This window comes from Centroberyx gerrardi, chromosome 20 (assembly GCF_048128805.1).
Source record: "Centroberyx gerrardi isolate f3 chromosome 20, fCenGer3.hap1.cur.20231027, whole genome shotgun sequence".
Lineage (NCBI taxonomy): Eukaryota > Metazoa > Chordata > Actinopteri > Beryciformes > Berycidae > Centroberyx > Centroberyx gerrardi.
The window spans coordinates 22,044,659-22,064,960 of record NC_136016.1 but is presented as its reverse complement, the minus strand read 5'-3'; the positions used below and the strand labels follow the sequence as shown (position 1 = coordinate 22,064,960).

Below are 20,302 nucleotides of genomic sequence, written 5' to 3'. Positions count from 1 at the left end.
ACCCACCTCATTGAATGTTCTATGTTTTTCATTCTCTTAAAGCCATTCTGATCTAAAGGCTTCTGCTTAAATGCTTGAAATTAGTTTCTTAGACAAATATAAATAGTGAAGTTGATCCTATGTATGAATTTCTTTCCAAAGCCTTTTGCCTTTCCATCAAGGCAAAGGGCGGCTGCTTTAAAGAATCTAAAATATAAGATAGTTTGGATTTGTTTAACACTTTTTTGGTCGCTGCATAATTCCATTTGTGTTATTTCATAGTTTTGATGTCTTTACTGTTATTCTAAAATGTGGAAAATAGTAAAAATAAAGAAAAATGTGGTGTGTCCAAACTTTTGACTGGTAGTGAACGTACTTAGTCTGACCGTTCATGGACCCAAATAATGAAAAGGTCTGTTATAAACGTCACATGCTTTTTTTTGCTACATGATTCGGGAGTCCTTGGCCGTCCAACCGCGTCTATTTCAACTTCACTATTTCAATATGCCCTCTTGCTCCACCCAACAATACCTGCCAATGTTAGATACTAACAACTGCACCATTACCACCGCCATTTCCTCACAGGAAATGAATTAGGATTCTGATTGGCTCAAGTCTCTGTCTGGCCCGGGATGAGAGAAATGTGATTGGCAGGGAGGCAGCGGGGCCTCAGCCAGAAGAGCTCTCTGCAGGGGGCGGCGTTGAGAACACAGAGCCTTAGACACACACACACACACACACACACACACACACACACACTAGAATCAGTAAGCTACAGCACACCCCGTCCTTCCAGGTTTTGATAAAGCCACGAGGGTCGGCTGCTCTGAAGAGAACAGCAGCAGTTTTATAATTTTATTTTTTTTTTAAGGTCAGGACTTGGCAGGTCGACAGGGACAAACACTCAGGGAGAGAGTGTAGCGTGACTCGGCTAAGTAGGCAGACCGCTGAGTCATTTTCCTCTGAGGGGAACACAGTCATCAGAAATGGAGAGGGGACATGTTCGGGGTATGAAGGAGAGGGTTTGTTAATGAGCTTAAATATTGACATTATCAACAATATTCGCTTCTTAAAGGAATACAGCAAGATTTTGGGAGATTGGCACCCGTTAAGAAATGAGAACGTTGAGCAGAATCATCCACGTGTCCCCGGTAGATCGTTGGCTCCAGTGCTGCATGCTAACACTTCAGCTACACTATGTTGAATGATAGTAGGCGACTAGCATTATCCAAAGTGTTGTCAGTGGTTTATATTATATGGCCTGTAGACTAAAAAAATTGAATTTGAGTTTTAGTTCAAACATTTCTCGGAGGCAGAGCTGCTCTGGAGGCAGAAATAATCTCATTGGCTGAGTTAAACCTCAGTGGGCGGAGCCAGAGAATGTGACATAGTAGGCTGGACCCAAGTGAAAAAGGTAAGGGGATAACAGAGGCAATATGAAGCCTAGTAACTAACTGGGGAAAAAAAGCAATCTGGCTATGCCAAGTTATCTAGGTTAGCTAGTTAGCGTAGCTGACCATCCAACTTCAAATAGAAGAAATAATAACATTAGACTGAAGTCCAGTGAAGAAGACAAGAGGTAAAAGAGGAGGAAGCTAATATTATGAAGCCTAGCGCTCTGCTGCTAACTGAAAAAATGCAATCTAGCCAAATGTTATCTAGGCTGACCTTCCAAGTTCAAGCTAGCCATACTAGCCTATAGCTATCTAGGTAAGCTAGTTAGCGAGCTGCTGACCTTCAAACATCATCGTCATGACTGAATGAAAAAAAAAATCATTGCCATTTGTATTATTTATTTATATTTCGACCACAGTTCCTTGTTTGCCAGTTAAGTTGTGCTTGAAAAACTGGTTCTTTGGCTCCGCCCACTGAAGTTTAACTCAACCAATATGATTATTTCTGCCTCCAGAGCAGCTCTGCTTCTCTGCCTTTGCATAACTACAATCTGCTGTTGTTATAGGTCAGAGGTGTAGTGTTACACCGTGTCTGTCTCAGACTCAGACTCACACAATAACGACATGACACAGTGTGTGGATGGATGGAGGGACAGCCAGATGGGGAGAGGGAGAGAGGGAGATGGAGGAATGTAAAAACATGTAGGGGGGGGGCAGAAGGAGGGATGGTGGGAATATAGGAATGGGATGAAAGGATGATGGGTGGAGATAGGAATTGAGAAAGAATGGTAAGATGTGGGACAATAATGCTAAATTATATGACAGTGTCAAAGGAAAGCAGCGTCCACAGCAGCTCTTGTGGCTGCAGCAGAGGGTGGAGGTCCTCCATAACTCTGTCATGTTTTACACCATCCTCTCTCGCTCATTTGTTTTTCCCCATATGGATGTGATTTGAGTAATCTTTCAGGCTTTGTGAAATGACAGCCAGACAGAGAGACTGAGGAATTGTGTTTTGTTGCCAGAACATGACACTCTGTTACAAGATGTTGTGGCTGACAAGGTATGCACCGACAATGTGATGCAAACAGACTGACAGCTTAGAAACTTCTGCTGTGCGGCGTGTTTTGAACGTAACCCTTGGATTTCTGAAATGTTGCCCTCATAACCATTCTGCCATTCTCTCTCTCTCTCTCTCTCTCTCTCTCTCTCTCCCTTATTACTTCTTAAAACAGTGAATGTCAATCAAGCAGCAATAACCATAAGAGGCGAGTTGGAATTGGAATTATGGAAATTTGAGGGTTGGTGTTGGCTCAATAGACACGCTATCCAGCTACAGTAAAGTGCCCCAAAGAAAGAGTGTGAAACTGGATTGAGACGGAGGAAAGGCAGAGGCTGGAGAGCTAAAAGCCCATACCGATCGTTTAACAAAAAGAAAAAGTAAATGTTCCGAAAATAAACCACAGAAATTATTGCAACCCCTGGGAAACTTGTTAAAAGCTCATAAAACTAAAGTCCGCTATAATACATGAAGCTATAATGGGGATCTTTTTCACTGATTTTTTTTTTTTTTTTTTTTTTTTTGCAGGGTGAGTTCTTTTTTTTTCTTTTCAACAGGACGTGGCAAGTTAACGAGGGATTGGCAGCCTGGAGTGTTACAGTACGATGGTCTTGAATACAACTCTATATCAGCAGGTCTGACCTTTGGTCTAACTGACCCTGGTAGGACCGGTAGGATAGCCACACACTGATATACATCACAGCCATCAAAGGAGTCCCACTGCATGCATTTATCCTGCATTAGCACAACAGACAATTCTCTCTTTAATATTATACAGTACATCAAATTAGTATATTGTAAAATTAAACTTTAGCGAATTACCAGACCAAAACTTGACTTTTCCACACAATTTCTCTTGGGGAAGGAGCCAAAGTGCAGCAGTAGTTCAGCATTCATGCAGTAAAAAGTGGGACTTTCACAGCGACCATATCTGAATATAGTTCAGTATTGCAACTGCGGATGTAGCAACTGTGTGAGTCACACCTCCAGGAGAAAATGTTTGGAAAATTGTGCAGTATCAGTGCAGGATAGCAAGAACCTGTGCTGGTGATACACAACATTATAATCATTTAAGATACTAAAATATGGCCCAGATATTCGATGCATATGTGGTGCATACGTAGCATACCTGTATCTGATCCTGTATCCAATTTTTCCGAGAATGTCCATTTTGTCATATGGTGCAAAGTAGGCTGTCCGTAAGCATTGCCTACAACCTGCGTTAACATGTGGAGGTAATGTTAAGTTAACCAACTGTAATGTTAATTGCTCAAATTTATCTGTGATAGTTGCTTGGTTAACATTAAGCAAAAAGCCATCTTGGTTTGTGTTTGGATGTCTGGCTGGAGCGAGTTGGATAGCTAATAGCAAAAGAAAGTGTGTTAATGTATTTTTTGTTTATTTGATTCATAAAAAACAAACCAATCACATGAATTGCAGGATCTATTTGTCCTATAAGTTGTCCATTTTGGTGCAAAATTGCAAAATTAAAAGCAAGCAAAAGTGTGTTTCATGCACACAACGGCAGCATATATGAATACACACACACACACACACACAATGGCCCATGTCTGGACAAATTGGAGCTAAGTACGCTCTGAGTCAGAGAAGGCAGGGGCGAATTGGCTACCGGGGTCTGCTCTGCGTTCAGCCTAAACGCTTCTGATCGACCTCGCTTGAAAAACGACATGGTGTTGAAGCACTGGAAATCAAGAGCTGCTGGCACAATGTGTTGTTTTAACTGCTGGGCAGGGGGAAGGAGCGGAGGGAGGACCGCAAGGAGCAGAACATTCCTCGTTTGCATTGATAGATGGATGTAACCTCTCGCAATTCATCTAGCTCTTGTAAAACACTCAGAGAGACAAATTGGGGAGGGAGAGAGCGAGCACTCTCGCTGCAATGCCAGCATCACATCTGTTCCTATCCTGTCTTCTCTTCTCTTCTCTCCTTCCTCCTTTCCTTCCCTCTGATTTCAGCTGCCATATATTTGCCCTAGAAAAGGAAAAGGCAGTAACTTCTCAGTGTGAAAAAACATAGCTTTAAAGTTTTTTTGGGGGGGTTTCTGCCCAACGAAATGAATCTGTAAGTAGATCTCTGAATTTGGCGATTTGTTGATTTTACGAGATGTTTTTTATCCTTTCCTCTTCGGATGTAATGCTCAAAATGTCATTTCGGACCAAAATTTAAGTTACTGGGCCAGATACTCAAGCATATCATTCAAACCTCGCCATTGTCAGAAGATCACCTCAGAAACCTCAACACGAACTGAACGCCATTACGATTTTGAACTGCCGCTCTTGATCTACGCAGCGTCCCATCCCAGCTCCGTCTCCCTCTTGACTTTTCTGTCACCCGACTATCCAGTGGACCAGGATCCTTTCATTCCTCAAATCATCTCACCTCTTTCTCCTCTGGTTCCCTCTGTCCACCCACATCTCTGTTCCTTCCCCGACTCCGAGGTGATGAGAGCTGTGATTGATCAGCTTTTCCAGCAGGAAATGAGAGGGCATCTCACAGGCCTGTTTAAACAGGGAGCTATACGGTTACAGAGTTGTTCCAGGACAGGCTTTCACGTGACGGACTGACCGGCGTGTTACTTACCCGGCCGCCGTGAGTCATAGTTCCCAACCAGGTCCTCATCTCTGAGGTGTTCCCTGCGTGTAAGCGTGTGCACGTGCAAAAGAAACATGAGTATTGTAATCTGTGTGTGTGTGTATGCTTGCACTTTTGTGTTTTTGCATGCGTGTTATGTATGAGCGTGCGACCGAATTGTGAGCTATTTGTGTGTTGCAGAGGTTTATGCCAAATTTTCAAAGTCACGGGCTGTAGTTAATTCAGGACTTTCTCATATAAGTAACATAAACTTCTAAGCTGACCTACCCAGCTTTTGTTCAAACATTTATGAGTTGATATTAGTCATATAAAAACAGTGAGTCAAAGATTTCTCTTAGGATTCAACTAATACGGGTTTTTGAGGGCTGATACCAATACCAATACTTTTAAATACCCAGAATTGTATCCTTGTCAGGGTGGAAAAGCCTCTGAAACAGCTTCAGACCATCATGGGACACTAAAACTCTCCATTGAAACCCAGACTGATGAAATTCATTTAGGGTTAACAGCTTCTTACAACGGGATGAGGCAGCTTTCATTGCAGGTTTTACAGACCTGGCAACCCTGAAACTGTTGAGTAAAATCATATCAGAGGTGGACAACTGATTGATCGGCCAATATCTGACTTTTATTACAAAGGTCAATATCGGTCTGATACATTGGCAGAAACAAATATATCGGTCTAACCCTAAGTCTCTGTTTTTATTCTTTCTGATAAATGATTTTTTCATGTGATATAGCCAATATTTGCAGCCAATTGGCTTCTTCCACTAATTAATCAAGTAAAATACCCTGAAAAGGAAAAACAAAAATCGTCATTCGGTGTCCAAGTTCACTATTCTGCTCGTTTACGGCTGAAACAGCGGGTCAGGAGCTGAACGTTTTCAGAACTGCTAATAAATCACTGAAGGGAAATGCAGATCTGTAAGTCGCTGCTGTTCCATACAGTAAAAATGCGGTTTGAGATCCTGCGATCCTTCAGCTGCTGAGGCAGCGTTGTTACTGTCTGGCTCAACTTCCTCATCTGCCATCGTGATACATGCTCACCGTTAATTAAAGGACTGCACTCCTCTGCACACACACACACACACACACACACACACACACACACACACACACACAAACGTCCAAGTCCAGCAGGGAATTTATCCGGAGCTATTGCGGCCTCCCCATTCCCGACATCCACATTTACAGCGGCCCCTAAAGACACCTCATCTTGACAATTACAAGTTCCTCATAGCGAGAAAAAAAAAAAAAGGAAAAGACTGCGGGTGAAAAGGAGTTTCTTTCTTTTAATTCAAACCAGACATCCGCATCTCCAGCCCGCTTGCGGCCGGTTCCTCCTCTGTGGCGAACCCGGCTCAGCACAGGATACTGGGGAAATGAGACCCGCCGTATTAGACTCCCCGACACTGCATATTAATCAGCATTTAATAAAAGGAAAATAAATTGCCCTCCACTCCAAATATTATGAGTGTGACGCTACCTTTATTTTCATTTCACTGCAGATTTTTCCTCAAAAAATCTAAAACAAACAGCGCTGGTGAAAGAAGGAGGGAAGGACAGAGCAAAGCAGGGATGAAGATGTATTACTGGGGATCCATATATATACAGTATATATATATATATATATATATATGTGAGAAAAAATCAGGATTTAAATAAACAGAGGTTGATGAGCAGAGGGCTTTGGACACGCCTCGTTCAGGTTAGGGAGCGAGCGGCGGCGGTGGCGGCGGTTGCGGCTCCAGATTGATGTTTCGGGACACAAAGTTTCCATGTTAGAGACACGGCCGCCTTCCAGAAGCCTCTTTTTCCATGTATGCGATTAAAACAAACGTGGAAATCATCCATGAAAATGATTACATTGGCTTCTATAATATACAGGAATGAACAAAAAAAAACAAAAAACTCTAAAAGTTGTGGAGAATTATTAATTGATAATGCCGGTGTGGGATGTAGAAATGCTGGAAGGTGCCAACTAGAACCGAAAATGGTTCTTCTTCTTCTATGGTGCTGCCATAGAAGAACCATTTCTTTAAAGAACCATTTTCTGCACTCCTTTGCTTAGACTCCTGCATTGTGTTTTTGTTTATCTGCTCTTGTACAGCCTCATTTGCAATTGCACAATATAAACTATGGAGGGGTTTGGTTATTTTCCACATTTATGCCATCACCCACCATCCAATAACTAAGATTTCAGAACCGTTTAATATCCCAAAGAACCATATTCCAGGTTCTTTGGGATATTAAAAGGTTCTTGAAAGGTTCTTTGTGGAACCAGAAATGGTTCCTCTATGGCATCAGTCAGAAGAACCATTTTCGGTTCCAGTTCGCACCTTTACTTTTTCTGTGTGCAGGTGTCAATGTGTGAATGTGAAGCAGGGCGTCGCTGGAAAAGGTCAAGCTTGCTCAGTTGACTTTCCTTGGATAAATAAAAGTTTAAAATAAAAAAAAATAAATATATATATATATATGTAGGAGGCGTTCCTAACTGTACTCTTAACTCTGTGTCAGCTCTGTTTTCGGAGCCGCAAGATTTAGCCGTGGATCAATTGTGCCAAAAATGCAGAGCAAGTAGCATGTGCAGCATTAAAACTGAAGCACATACAGACACACCTCTCTTCATAAAGAGGTATCCACTGCTGTGAACTAGTCCAACACACACACACACACACACACACACACACACACAGCAGCCCTTTTACCTGCGGCACCGGGCTCAGCTCTTGCCCCAGGCCCGATCTCAAGTTACCTGTTTTCCTTCGTGTGAGTGTAAAGTGTATTCATATGCTCCTGAGAGGGTCGAGATGGGAAGGAGACTGTTTTCCCAGTGATAAAAATCACTTGGCACCTAGCGAGAAGCCGGCATCGCGGTACAGTACAGTACAGCACAGCTCAGCTCGGCGCGGCGCGGCACGGCGCGGCGCAGCTCGGCCCTGGCACGGCTTCAGTGTACACAGGCAGGAGATGAGGACAAGCCACACATGGGTCTGAAGCAATATCAGGGTTCTGCTCCTTAACCGCCTGGCTAATAGGTTTCATACTTTATTTTCAGAAGGAAAAAGAGGGTAAACACTGGAAATAAATAGAAAAATACCTTTCCAAAAAAACTCCATAAACTTCCATAAAAGTGTAGTTGGAAAAAAAAAAATCTTGCGACCGTTGCGAATTAGGCCTCGGTGCTCGCTGCTGTACAGTGGCAGCCACTGTAGAGGCCTCCCTTCATGTGTTGATCTGCATCTACGCTGCATTAGTACCGCAAACAATTCTTTCTTTAATGTTACAAAGATGAACCGAACTCTCCGCCACTGCTTGTAGCTTCTGGCAGATGAAAACAGAGGAAAAAAAATGCGATTGCTTTCTAAATAATTCCTCTTAGGGACGGAGCAAAAAGTGCAGTAAATTTTGCACGCATGCAGTAAAAAGTGGGATTTTCTACTGGAACCCTTTTTTTTCGGAGACTGTTTTCTCTACTTGGAGACTTCAAGAGAGCCCGCACTGTATTTTCCACAAAGGCTGTTTGTGCGCGGAAGCCCTGCATGGCCCCGTGTTGTCTTATGGAAAGGTGTCTAAGCCGCCTGTAAGCCCATATTACCCAGACAGACGTCAAAAGGTTTTAGCTTGTGTTTTCCCTCTGCATTAACACTATGTACAGGACCAAATGAGTTTATTAAAAAGTGCTAATTCGAAGCAAACATCAATGATTGCCAAAATAAAGAGCCTGCGTGCGGGTCTTTGATATGAAACCGTGCTGATATATGTTTGGCCAGACGCTAAGGTATACATCTGTGTGTGTGTGTGTGTTAACGGTAGCAGAGAGCGTCGGCGGCTTTACTGGAAAAGACAGACGTTCACCGGCGTTTATTCGCCCAGTCAGCCGATAGCCGGCCGCTTTGCAGGACCCGGCTGTTTGGAAAAGCTTTAGGCCTGGATTTCCTCATTAGAACGTTAAAACCGGAGTTGCACGACAAATATAATGCGCTGCGCAACGCCGGGGCGCAGGCTAGAGGCGAGGGATTAGCCGCGATACGCCGCCACCGCCGCCACCTTTGCCCTTCTTGTACACACACAGACTCGAGACGTAATGTATCCAAACGGGCGAAGGTAAATTGAATACTTAAGCTCAGCACACATAGGTCCCCATATCTCTTCACACACAGCCACCTACATCGCCGCCGCCGCCTGCCAAACCGCACGGCTGAATGAGCCTATGAGAGAGACAGAGTGCTTACTGTATGTATGGCCCTCCGCTACTCCACCGCTCGCTCGCCACAGCGGGCTGGGAGCGAAGCACAGGGGGCCAGTGTTACCTGTAGCCTCAGCTTAATCACTGACGAAGATGAAGTTATTCTATCACGGTTCGTTTTAATTTTTTACTGACTTCTCTGTCCTTTTCGAAACTTTACCTCTCTCTGGATCGTCCCGTCGTCCCGTCCACCCCTCCACCCCAACATTTGAATCCTCAGACGGCCCCTGCAGTATCGGTTCCTTCCTGATTACAAGCCGCCACTTTCCTCCGCCCCGTCTTCCTCTGTACCTGATGAGAACGGCGTCCGACGTCAGCGGACATTCCTGCATTCCTGGGTGTTAGATGCTGCTTTAATAACAGCCCCAGAGACAGAAACACGATCCCCTTCTCAGTATGTTCCTGTCTCCGTTTCACTCTTCCGTCTTCCTCCCTTTCTTTCTCCGCGCCTCCGTCTTTCTTTCTCCGCGTCTCCTTCTCTGTTCCATTTATTCACGTTCAAAACAGCCAACAATTTTCTTCCAGGAGAGCTCGCCGTATATAACGCAGCATGGCAGCCCGGCGCGTTGGCATCGTAAGCAAACCTAATCTGGCGTGATGAATGCCAAGTGTTTACCTGGCACGCCGTTCTCCAGCGGTCACGTCCGCCCGCCCCCGTCACCCTTGAGTCAACATCCCCATTACTTCCCAACGTCGTCCGGTCTCCGTCCAGCGCCCAGGCCAAGTTCCTCCCGGTGGCTCCCCAGAGGCGGTTCACTGGCCCCGGGCACGGCCGAGCCACGAGGCCGGGGTCAGCAGAGGTAAGGAGGAAGTAACTGGAGATTTTTAATTACGAGCCTCAGTGGTGCGATGAGCGGCTCGGCTCGCGGCTCCGAGTCCGGGCAGCGGCAGGAAGACTGAACAAACCGGGGCTTAGTACGGTTCCTGGGTTTTACTGAGTAGGCTTTAAAGCTGCACTTGGCAAGATTTTAATGTAAAAATACACCCATCTTTTCCGCCTAAATCACAAATTGAGGCTGCTACAGAGAAAATCGTCCCATCCCCGCTAATTAAAACCCCATGGATTCACCCCATTTGCCCAAATTATGGGTCTGGTCACTGGCGCCAAAAACACAGGAAATACCAAAACAAAACTGAAGAGCAAAATACAAAACTGTCTCCTGAACGGCAGCGAGTGAACGCTCTGTCCAGAGAAAGCTGGACTCACCAACAATGTCTACCTTCATCTGTTTTTAGGTCAGAGGAGTGGACAGTTTACCGACATCACGTTATATGATTTCTGGGTAATGAAGTCCTTCAAACTTTCAAGAACTTCGTTATCTCTCGCTGCTGCTTGGGGCCGCCAAAGTGCAAAGTTGCCTTGTGCAGCTTTAATGAGCTATGGACAACAACTGATAATGTAATAAGCGCTGGGTAATATAATAACTTGTTAAAGTGTAATAAAAATGTTCCTCTAAATTGTTGTTGGCTCTTTCCCCAGGAAGAATTATTGTCAGCTGTCAGAGGGAACTGAAGTAAGATGTTCAAGTATCTGTACTTTACTTGAGTGTTTCTTTCACTTCGGACTTTTTACTTTTACTCACTGCATTTCAAAAGAAAAATCTATACTTTCTACTCGCTACATTTTGAAAACAGACTTTTATTTTCCGCATCAGACAGCTTCCAACCGATCAAGAGCCTTAATGTGATTGGCTGCTTGTTCAGCAAAGCGACTCCAAAAAGGAGGGAAAGAGAGAGAGAGAGAGAGAGAGAGAGAGAGAAGCAACACGAAGAAGAGAATTAAATTCAGCTGCTAGAGTTAATGTCAGTGATCTGAGCTGCAGACTGTTTCTCATCTGGGATTCAGAGGAACGCTCAACAGAGAACCAGTTTAGTTCATTAGAAATTACTTTTTTAGAGGACTAAATTTACTTTTCTACTTTAAGTAAATTTAAGACCGTGTACTTTTATACTTTGACTTGAGTAAAGGATTTGAAATGGTGCTTCAACTTTTACCAGAGTATATTTTCAGATGAGTATTTGCACTTTTACTTGAGTTTGTGTACTTCTACCTCCTCTGTGTATAACATTCATTCAAGAAAATCGAATGCAGGGTGAATGCAGGAAAGCTGAAGGATAAATGCATGTAGGGACTTACAATGCCTCCCACTGTACTACTTTCTTTAGCAAGAAGCAGCACTCACACTGACAACTTCTACTTTTTTTCTTTTTCTTTTTTGCTTACACTAAGTGCATTCTGCATCGTCCCGACTCAAAGTCCCATTAGATAAAATCGTCCAGCTGATAAAAGGATGACCTTTCACTGTACCTCCTCCTCCCCCCTGCTCCTCTTTGTGCTCCACTAAGGCATTTTGATGGCAGGAAATCAGACTGGGCAATTTCCTATCGCCGCATGTAACACTAGCATGGGGAGGGGGCAGAGGTTCCTAGGTTAGAGGGAGGAGAGAGGTGGTATTGTAAAGATAGAGGTCTGACTTAGAAGAGTGGAGGTACCGATACAATCTGAGTAGGTCCTGAAGCTAAGCGGACTGGACTGAGCTGTGGTTCTGGAGTCAAGCCGGAGGGTTTTGGATTGGACAGTTTGACTCGCGACTACCGTTCTCATTTCCTGCTCAGTGCGATGTGAAATGACTTACAGCACATTCACGTGTTTTGTAACGTAAACCATTCGGTGGACGCTTTCATCCAAAGTGGCTTCAAGTGCCACGGGTGCAAACATTTTAAGGAACCCCTGAACCCTGATGCTGTAAGAGAAACTGAACCAGCAACCTTCTTATTGCAAAAGGGGCACTAAGGTAAGGGTGTTAAAGGGGAAATAAGGAAGGTTTTGACTGCCGGTTTCAATGAGCATAATGCATCTGCAGGGGGTTGAAAGGGTCATCGATCAATACTAATGATTCAGTGATTTCTTGGCCAGGTGCTGAAATTTCTGGCTTTCGAAACTCACTTTCCGGCTCGCACTCTTGTTCTCGATCATCACGTTTCAGCTACGAAGGTTAAAAAGCCTCGTTCTCAAGCCCAAAAAAGCAAAATGACAAAGCAGTATTGATATTCCAGTAGTTTGCGTTGTGATATATTACCTCTTCAATAGGTTTTGTGTTGGATTTCTGCTGCTAATTAGCTAGTTTACTGCTCTCTATTGTGAAAATGTGACTTTACTGTTTTTGTCAATTACAGGCCACCGTAGCTGAAGGGGGGCTGTGCCAGAGACTTGTATAGGAGGAGATCCCCTTTATACCCTCACCAACACTGACCTCTCAAACTATTTGAGAAATTTCAATCAAACCTCACAAGCCAGTCGTTGGTTTAAAAGGTAAAGCAGAGGTAACAACTGATTCCTGACAATGGATTCCCTCGCTGCCCATCTGAGTCTCATTTGGAGCGGGACTCTGCCTGGTGCAGATAATCACACACACACACACACACACACACCGTCTGAGATAAACTCTGTTCAGAGAAGCTTAGAAATCTGAATTGGGTGATTAGGCCGCTGGAGGAAGACTTTGACAACATGAAAGCTCATAAGACGATGAGGCCAGATGTGGGAAATCACAGGGATCTCAGGACTGGACATGATACCGCAGTGTGCTTGTTTTAACATCTGCACACACACACACACACATATGATGTAATGCTGCATTCTCATTGTGGCAGTGTGTGGTCGACGGAAAACCAGATGTCCATTGTGATCAAGAGGAGAAAGACAGTAAACGCGCCTGCAGACGGAACTTGGTGACAAAAGTTTAATTTTCCCAACTTCGTCCTTCTGTTGTGGCGGTGAAGACAAATCAGAGGTTGAAAAGTCGAGTAAAATTGAAGGACCAGCGTACGTTTGTGCACCTGCTCTTCCTGTCTCGACCTACAACAGAGACCAAGTAGTGAATAAGTGAGAGCTCACTTACATAGGTAATTACTGCGAATAATTACTGCTGATTTTGGAATTGGAATATTGTAAATAAACAGTTACACAATATTATTTATCACATAATTTTTTTCTAAATTGAACACAATACAACATAAGCAGTGTTGGGGTAATGTGACATTTTTTGTGGTAACTTGTATCTTAACACACTAGTTTTTAAATAAAAAAAAAAATAGAATGTTGCTTTTATTTTTCTTTTGATATTGCTTCATTTGTAGATAGCAGAGAAATTACAAAATGCAGTCTAAGTCTGGTCTGCTGATATAAATGAGATTGACTCTGTTTTAAACACAGCAACAGTCCTGCATTGTATTTTAAAACAACAATCAACAACACACATGGCAGCCATATTGCATGCTTTTGAAGTGGGTAATGCAAAATTACTTGTAACACACTTTGTAATGTAACTGATCACAGTAAATGCCTGCAGGTGGAATTCTCAGCAGGAGCGCAAACTTTTCTGTGTAACGACATTTGATGCACTTCAAATTTAACCTGGCAAGCCTCGACTCCCAGGTCCGAATCTCACTTCACATAAAGGATCTCTTTTGATCTGGATGGTGGAGGTTAAAGCAGGATGAAGGACGAGTGGAGGAGGAGGAGGAGGAGGAGGGGGGACGTGGGGGGGGGGGCAACGCAGGAGCCAGCCAAAGCAACGAGACATCATCACCGTTTCATTAAGTCTCTCTCTCTCTCTCTCTCTCTCTCTCTCTGGAGGGATGGAGGGATGGAGGGATGGAGGTGCAGGATTATTAAGGAAGCAGGTTTGGGTTGTTATATGTTCAAGTAAGGTTTCAATTACATCCAAATCAAGAGGAATAATGGATATTTTTTTTATTCTTATTACCAAAGCCTCAGCTATTCTTCCTCAAGTCTATAAGAAACTGCCACAATACTGCAAGTTATAGATAAACTGAGTAAAATATTGAAACAAAGATTGAAGAACACTTGAATATCAAGCTGTGGATAAAGAAATAAAGAATATATTGAAACAGCATGACCAGTCAACTGCAAAAATAAATAAATAAAAAATAATAAGAGTCAGTCCTTTCAACTCTCTCTCTCTCTCCCTTCTCTTTCTCCTCCTCTCGTTTTAGTTAGTGCTGCTGCTGTATTTTCTACTTTGTTATTCTTGATATATCGTATCATTATTAATCGCTTCCTGTGCTGCTGCTGTCTTGGCCAGGTCTCCCTTGAAAAAGAGATTTTAATTTCAGCGGGATTGCGTTTAAAAACTTTAAAAATAGGGGGATTAGGCTCAAGACTGCATGTGCAAAAAAAAAATGCTGTACCTTGCATAAAACTTGCATATTAAGGATTTATTTAACATGGAGCAGTATCAGCAATATCACGTTTCTTTCTGCTATTCTGGTTGGACAGAGATGCTCAAAGCCCGTCTGCTGCTGTGGATCGTGAAGTCGCACCGCGCATGCATCGTACAGTAGATCGGCCTACCACTTGACACCGAATAACCCCCATAATGCACCACAAACACATAAAAGCATTACACGCTGCAAGGCACCAATTACCATCAACCGCAGCTGTAAAGACGCCGAGCGGGACTGTGAAGGGAAATTGAGCGTGGCCGGGCCAGGGTTACACAACACGGGGAGAACCGGGACGCACCGAGGAATCACCGTGGAGCGCGTCTGTCTTACACCTCGCCTCTTAACCCAACAGCTCCACCCCCCCACCCCACCCCCCACCCCCCCTCCCTCCGCCCGCTCCATCCACCTCCTGCACAATTGAATAAGCTGTAAAAATGTGCTGCGTTATGGTTGGACCTCCTCCGTCGCTCAGACTAACGTTTTGCTGTGTCAGAGGTTTTCTCCGCCCGACTCATGGGTGCTGCTCTCTGTCCAGGGAGGGGGGGGGGGGGTCGAGTGGGGGGTAAGTGAGGGGGGCGGGGGGTTAGTTTTCCACTGGCACGAGCCACCCGCTGACAACTGCCACCCCCAACCATCTCCTACACACTCACACACACACACACACACACACACATCGTCCTCCCTCGCCTAAACCCAAACAACTGCTCAGCATTAAGGTGTGGATCTGTCATTAGTTAGCTTGGCCTGGCTGGGTGAGACCATTGTTATTGTTAAAGAGAGCGCTGTTTGCACAAGCCATATCTTCGGAGGGAAACTGTACTCCTCTGCGGCTTTTTCGCCTCGGCCGGAGCGGATTGGGTTTCCTCTCCCTTCTCCAACCTCTCGTACAAGCATGGTAGGATCAGCTAATGCACATATTTTAATCAGCAGCTTGGGTTGCTGGGAAATGTGACCGGGGGCGTGGAGCGACCCGGGCCGTTTTGGACAGGATCGGGGCCTGGATGGGGGTTGGAAGATCTAGGATGGTTTTTAGGTCTGGTTTTCACCTGTCCAGTGCCAATCGACAGCAAGAAAAAGGAGGGGAAATTTGGGGATATTGGCGATGTACACACTGCCAGAATTTGGTACCGAATTTGTGAATGAGAGTATGGTACACACTGGAGCAGAGTGGAGTAAAATGACCAGACAGGAGTCTCCTCTGATCTCCCGATGGCTGTAAATAATGTCTGTAACCATAGTAACGTTTACTTCACGCCAATGTGGCAGCTTTGTGTTTTCGGTTTACTTGACACCAGTAACCAGAGGCGCCAATTTATCCATAAGAAAATCCACTGTATCCATTGAAAATTGTCTCACAACACTTACCTCTGTCTCTTTCAAATTGACGATGATAATGTTATGTCACCTAATGAGTGTTGCACCTTAACGTCACGCAACAACCAGCTGTCCGGTCCGGTTCTGGTTCACACTACTCTGCAGTACAGAACTGAATCTGCACTCTAAATTCAGTTGCCAATACCTGAATTTTTCAGGTAGCGAGTTTGGTTGTAGAATGCGGTTTTCACTCTCCTTAATAACCGAACTGCGTGTGAATTTAAAAGGATTAAGCTCCAATGAAGACTGACCACCGTATTTAGCTGCGGTGTGTACGATTAGCCATTGAGACGTAGATGAATCCTTAAGGAGCAGAGAGAGACGGGTGGGACAGAGGAGGAGACGGTGATGGATGGCAGATGGACAGCTCCTCCTTGGGAGTTGCCCGGGTCTTTTCTAAGTGTTGTTCAAACATCACGCGGAGCAGAATGACGTTCGGTCAACAGACGCCGGGTGCCGAGACGCTCAGATCAGAGCGCAGCAGACACACACTCGCTCCAGGCGGTTATAAATCACAGCTTCGCTCCCGGCGTTCCCTGGAAGGCTTGTCTCACCTCGCTGCAGGCTGACCAGCGGCTTCCCTCCGTCTCCGCACTTCTTCAGTGTTCCCCCTGTTTCCATGAAACCTTGCAACCTGCAAACTCTCTTTTGTCTTGTTTCTCTTGTGTTGTCCTGTCCCTCCTGCTGCTGTCATGACACAATTACAGCGGTAAATACCTAGTCCCTACTTTAAAAGGTGCTATGTATAGAATTTTAACATCAATAAATCATTACCACATTCATTTTGAGACATTATCATAATTATCATCGGATTTGGAGGGAAATCTGCTGGATTGCTTTACGGCACAAAACAGGAAGACGGTGCTGGAAAAATCACTTCCAACATGTTGATCCTGATTGAATGGGGGCTTATGGGAAATGTAGTCTTAATTTGTAGAAACCAGTGGTGTGAGATAGAGGCTACCAATCCTCTTTGCTGATGGTAATTTCCCCAAGGTACCACAATTAATTTGACAGTGCACTATTTGTTTTGTGGTACCATTGTTTTACTATCTTATCATTTTATATACTGTGAAGCACTTTGTAATCTGTGTTTTAGAAAGTGCTGTATAAATAAAGTTTATTATTATGATATTACGATATGTTGATGTTTAAAATGCCCCACACAGCACCTTTAAAACAAAGTGCATATCACAGCACATCTCAGTGACTGCAGAACTTTGCTCTGATCAGCTAAGGCCGAGCTCCCATGGGTGTGAAGCGCAGAAACCCGAAGCAGCGGGACTCCCAAAGGAAAGCAGACAAAAGTTTAACAGTTGATTCCCACTGTTTGCTCAGATTTTTTTACGCTGTAGCTCCAAGTCAAGATGAGAAGTTTCCCAAGGCCTCGCCCTGCCCGCCCGCCTCTGGTCTTTCCCTGCAGCCCAGAAGACCACAGAATGGCTTTATAATGGACTCAGTTTCATCCCACAGGAGCTCTGAAAGCCACAAAAAGCTGCAAACTGCGGCGTTGTTGATCACACATTAAACTGCTTTGATTGAACAAAAAAAAAGTAAAAAAGCAGCAAATTTAGGGGAAGAAAAGGCACACGAATTTGTGAAAGTTAAAAAATCTTCACTTTAGTGGATAATTTTGAATTTCATTATCGAAAAGCTGTCATGTGAATAATTTTTTGGAGTCAGACTTGGCTGCGTGACATGTGGGGGAGGAGTGTATTTAGGTGTGTTCCACCATATGTTGGTCTCAGATTTGTTTTTGTGCCAAGTTTTTTTTACACTTTGTTATTTTTTGACAGGATGTCGTGTGGGCGGGGAGGTCATATCTGCTGTCACGGCGTGTGCGTGTGTGTGTGTGTGTGTGTGTGTGTACATGCGTGTTGAAGGGCAGTGTGTTTCAGGTGTGCAGATCTGCCAGGTGACAGCTGAGCAGGTGGCGTTCACTGCTGATAGGCAGGAAGGGGAAAGGGTCAGAAAAGTGTTCACTCGTTCTTTCTTTCTCTACTTGTTGTTAAAATTGTTCTTATACTTACTGTTAATATTCTCTTATTTCTTCTGGTTCTGCTTTTCTTCTGTTGCTTCTCCTTATTTCTTCTTCTTCTTCTCTTCCTCCCTTTGGTTCTTCTTCTTATTCTCCTTCTCCTGGTTCTCCTTATTCCGGTTCTGCCCCATGTTATTATCCTTCTTCTCCTTTTGCTCCTCCTTGCTCTTCTCATTCTCCTCTTTCTCCTTCTTCCCCTCCACCTCCTTCCCTTTCTTCTCCCTCTCCTCCTTCTGCTACAGGTTCTCCTTCCCCTTCTTCTGGTTCTCCTTTGTCTTCTCCTTTCCCTTTCTCCTCCTTCTCCTTCTCTCTTCCTCCCTCTGGTTCTTCTTCTTCTCATACTTCTTCTTCTGGTTCTGCCCCATCGTCTTATAATCCCCTCCCCATCTTCTCCTACTTCTTCTTCTCCTTCTTCCCCTCTACCTCCTTCCCCTTCCTCTCCCTCTTCTCATTCATCTTCAGGTTCTCCTTCCCCTTCTTCTTCCAGTTCTCCTTTTCTTTCCTTCTCCTCCAACTGGTTCTTCTTCTTCTTCTTCTGCTGCTCCTCCCCCCTCCTCCCTCTTCTTGGTTCTTCTTCTGCTCCTCCTCACTCTCCTTGGTTCTTCTTCTGCTCCTCCTCACTCTCCTTGGTTCTTCTTCTGGTTCTCCTTCCTCGTCTTTATCTTCTGGTTCTTCCTCTCCGTCTTCCTCTTACGGTTCTTCTTCTTGCTTTTCTTCTTCCTTGCAAGCCTATTTACCCCGTCAATAGCAGCACCATGTTTCCCCCTCTTGCCTCAGCACTGTGACTCAATGCGTTCGTGCCTCTGTCGCTCTATAAGCAAACACGGAGATGTTTTGGTGGCTTCGTGCAGCGCCGCGCGACGCAGAACGCCACCGCAGCGACGGCTCACAAGCCATTAACGCCGGGGCGAAACGCTCCGTGCTATTTGTGTTCAAAGTGAGTATCTTAAATAAGCATGGCTCGTGTAAATAAACGCACCGCCGAGGAACGGAGGGACCCGTAAAGTTAGGCCTCAGTGTTTTGGAACCACAGGACTAATTGGCCAGAAAGAAAGAAAAGGAGCGAGAGAGAGAGAGAGAGAGAGAGAGAGAGAGAATTACTGAGTGATTCAGAGTTCGAGCAGCCTGACAAAATGCAAACAAGCAACCTTACAGCATCCAGAGACACTCCGGTTCACAAGGATAGCCCTGTGTGTGTGTGTGTGTGTGTGTGTGCATGCGAGAGAGAGAGAGAGAGAGAGAGAGAGAGAGAGAGAGAGAGAGAGAGACAGACAGACAGAGACATAGAGAGAAAGAGAAATGGAGAGATAGGTAGACAGAGAAAGAGAAAGGAGGGAGAGAGAGAGAGAAACAGAGATAGAAAGAGACATGGAAAGAGAGAAATAGAGAGAAATTTTGATAGAGAGAGAGACAGAGAGAGAGAGAGAGAGAGAGAGAGAGAGAATTACTGAGTGATTCAGAGTTCGAGCAGCCTGACAAAATGCAAACAAGCAACCTTACAGCATCCAGAGACACTCCGGTTCACAAGGATAGCCCTGTGTGTGTGTGTGTGTGTGTGTGTGTGTGTGTGTGTGTGTGCATGCGAGAGAGAGAGAGAGAGAGACAGACAGAGACATAGAGAGAAAGAGAAATGGAGAGATAGGTAGACAGAGAGAAAGAGAGAGGAGGGAGAGAGAGAGAGAAACAGAGACAGAGAGAGACATGGAAAGAGAAATAGAGAGAAATTTTGATAGAGAGAGAGACAGAGAGAGAGAGAGAGAGAGAGAGAGAGGGCGGGTATGTGTGTGTGTGTGTGTGTGTGTGTGTGTGTGTGTGTGTTAAAGAGAGCGAGCAGCAGAGTGAAACTACCTTTACCTGACATCTGTGAACTATTAAAAGCGACTTCAGGTAGCACATGTTGTCCACATTAGCCTGAACTGAGATTTACATTTCCACAACTTCACAAAGCATAATAAACAATCAGAGGGGCGTGTGCAGGCCAGGCAGCATCAGCGAGTGTGTGTGTGTGTCTGTGTGTGTGTGTGTGTGTGTCGGGTGAGTATTTCTGAAAACTGGGAAAAACGCTAATATACACTAATACACTTGTATAGATGTGTAAGTATTTCACTAGTTCTAGGGAAAAAAAAAAAAAGATAAAAACACATGAAGTGCTCCTTTCTAAATAGAGATTTCCACTATTTGAAAACCTGCTCTTACAAAATGATTGATGGCACAAAATTAAATGTAATTCTGTTTCCTTTTAAAGGATAACTTAAGACGTTTGTTGACAAAATGAGCATGTTTCAACAGACTGGACACCCTATATTTAGAGATATTTGCAGGATAAAGCTTCAAGTAACTGTATTTTT

General features: G+C 44.4%; 1 long non-coding RNA gene across 1 annotated transcript in view; it reads right to left on the bottom strand.

Moving 5' to 3' along the window:
* Positions 1 to 20,302, bottom strand: part of LOC144542974 (uncharacterized) — a 159,826-nt gene that overhangs the window by 135,981 nt on the left and 3,543 nt on the right. The window lies entirely within an intron of this gene.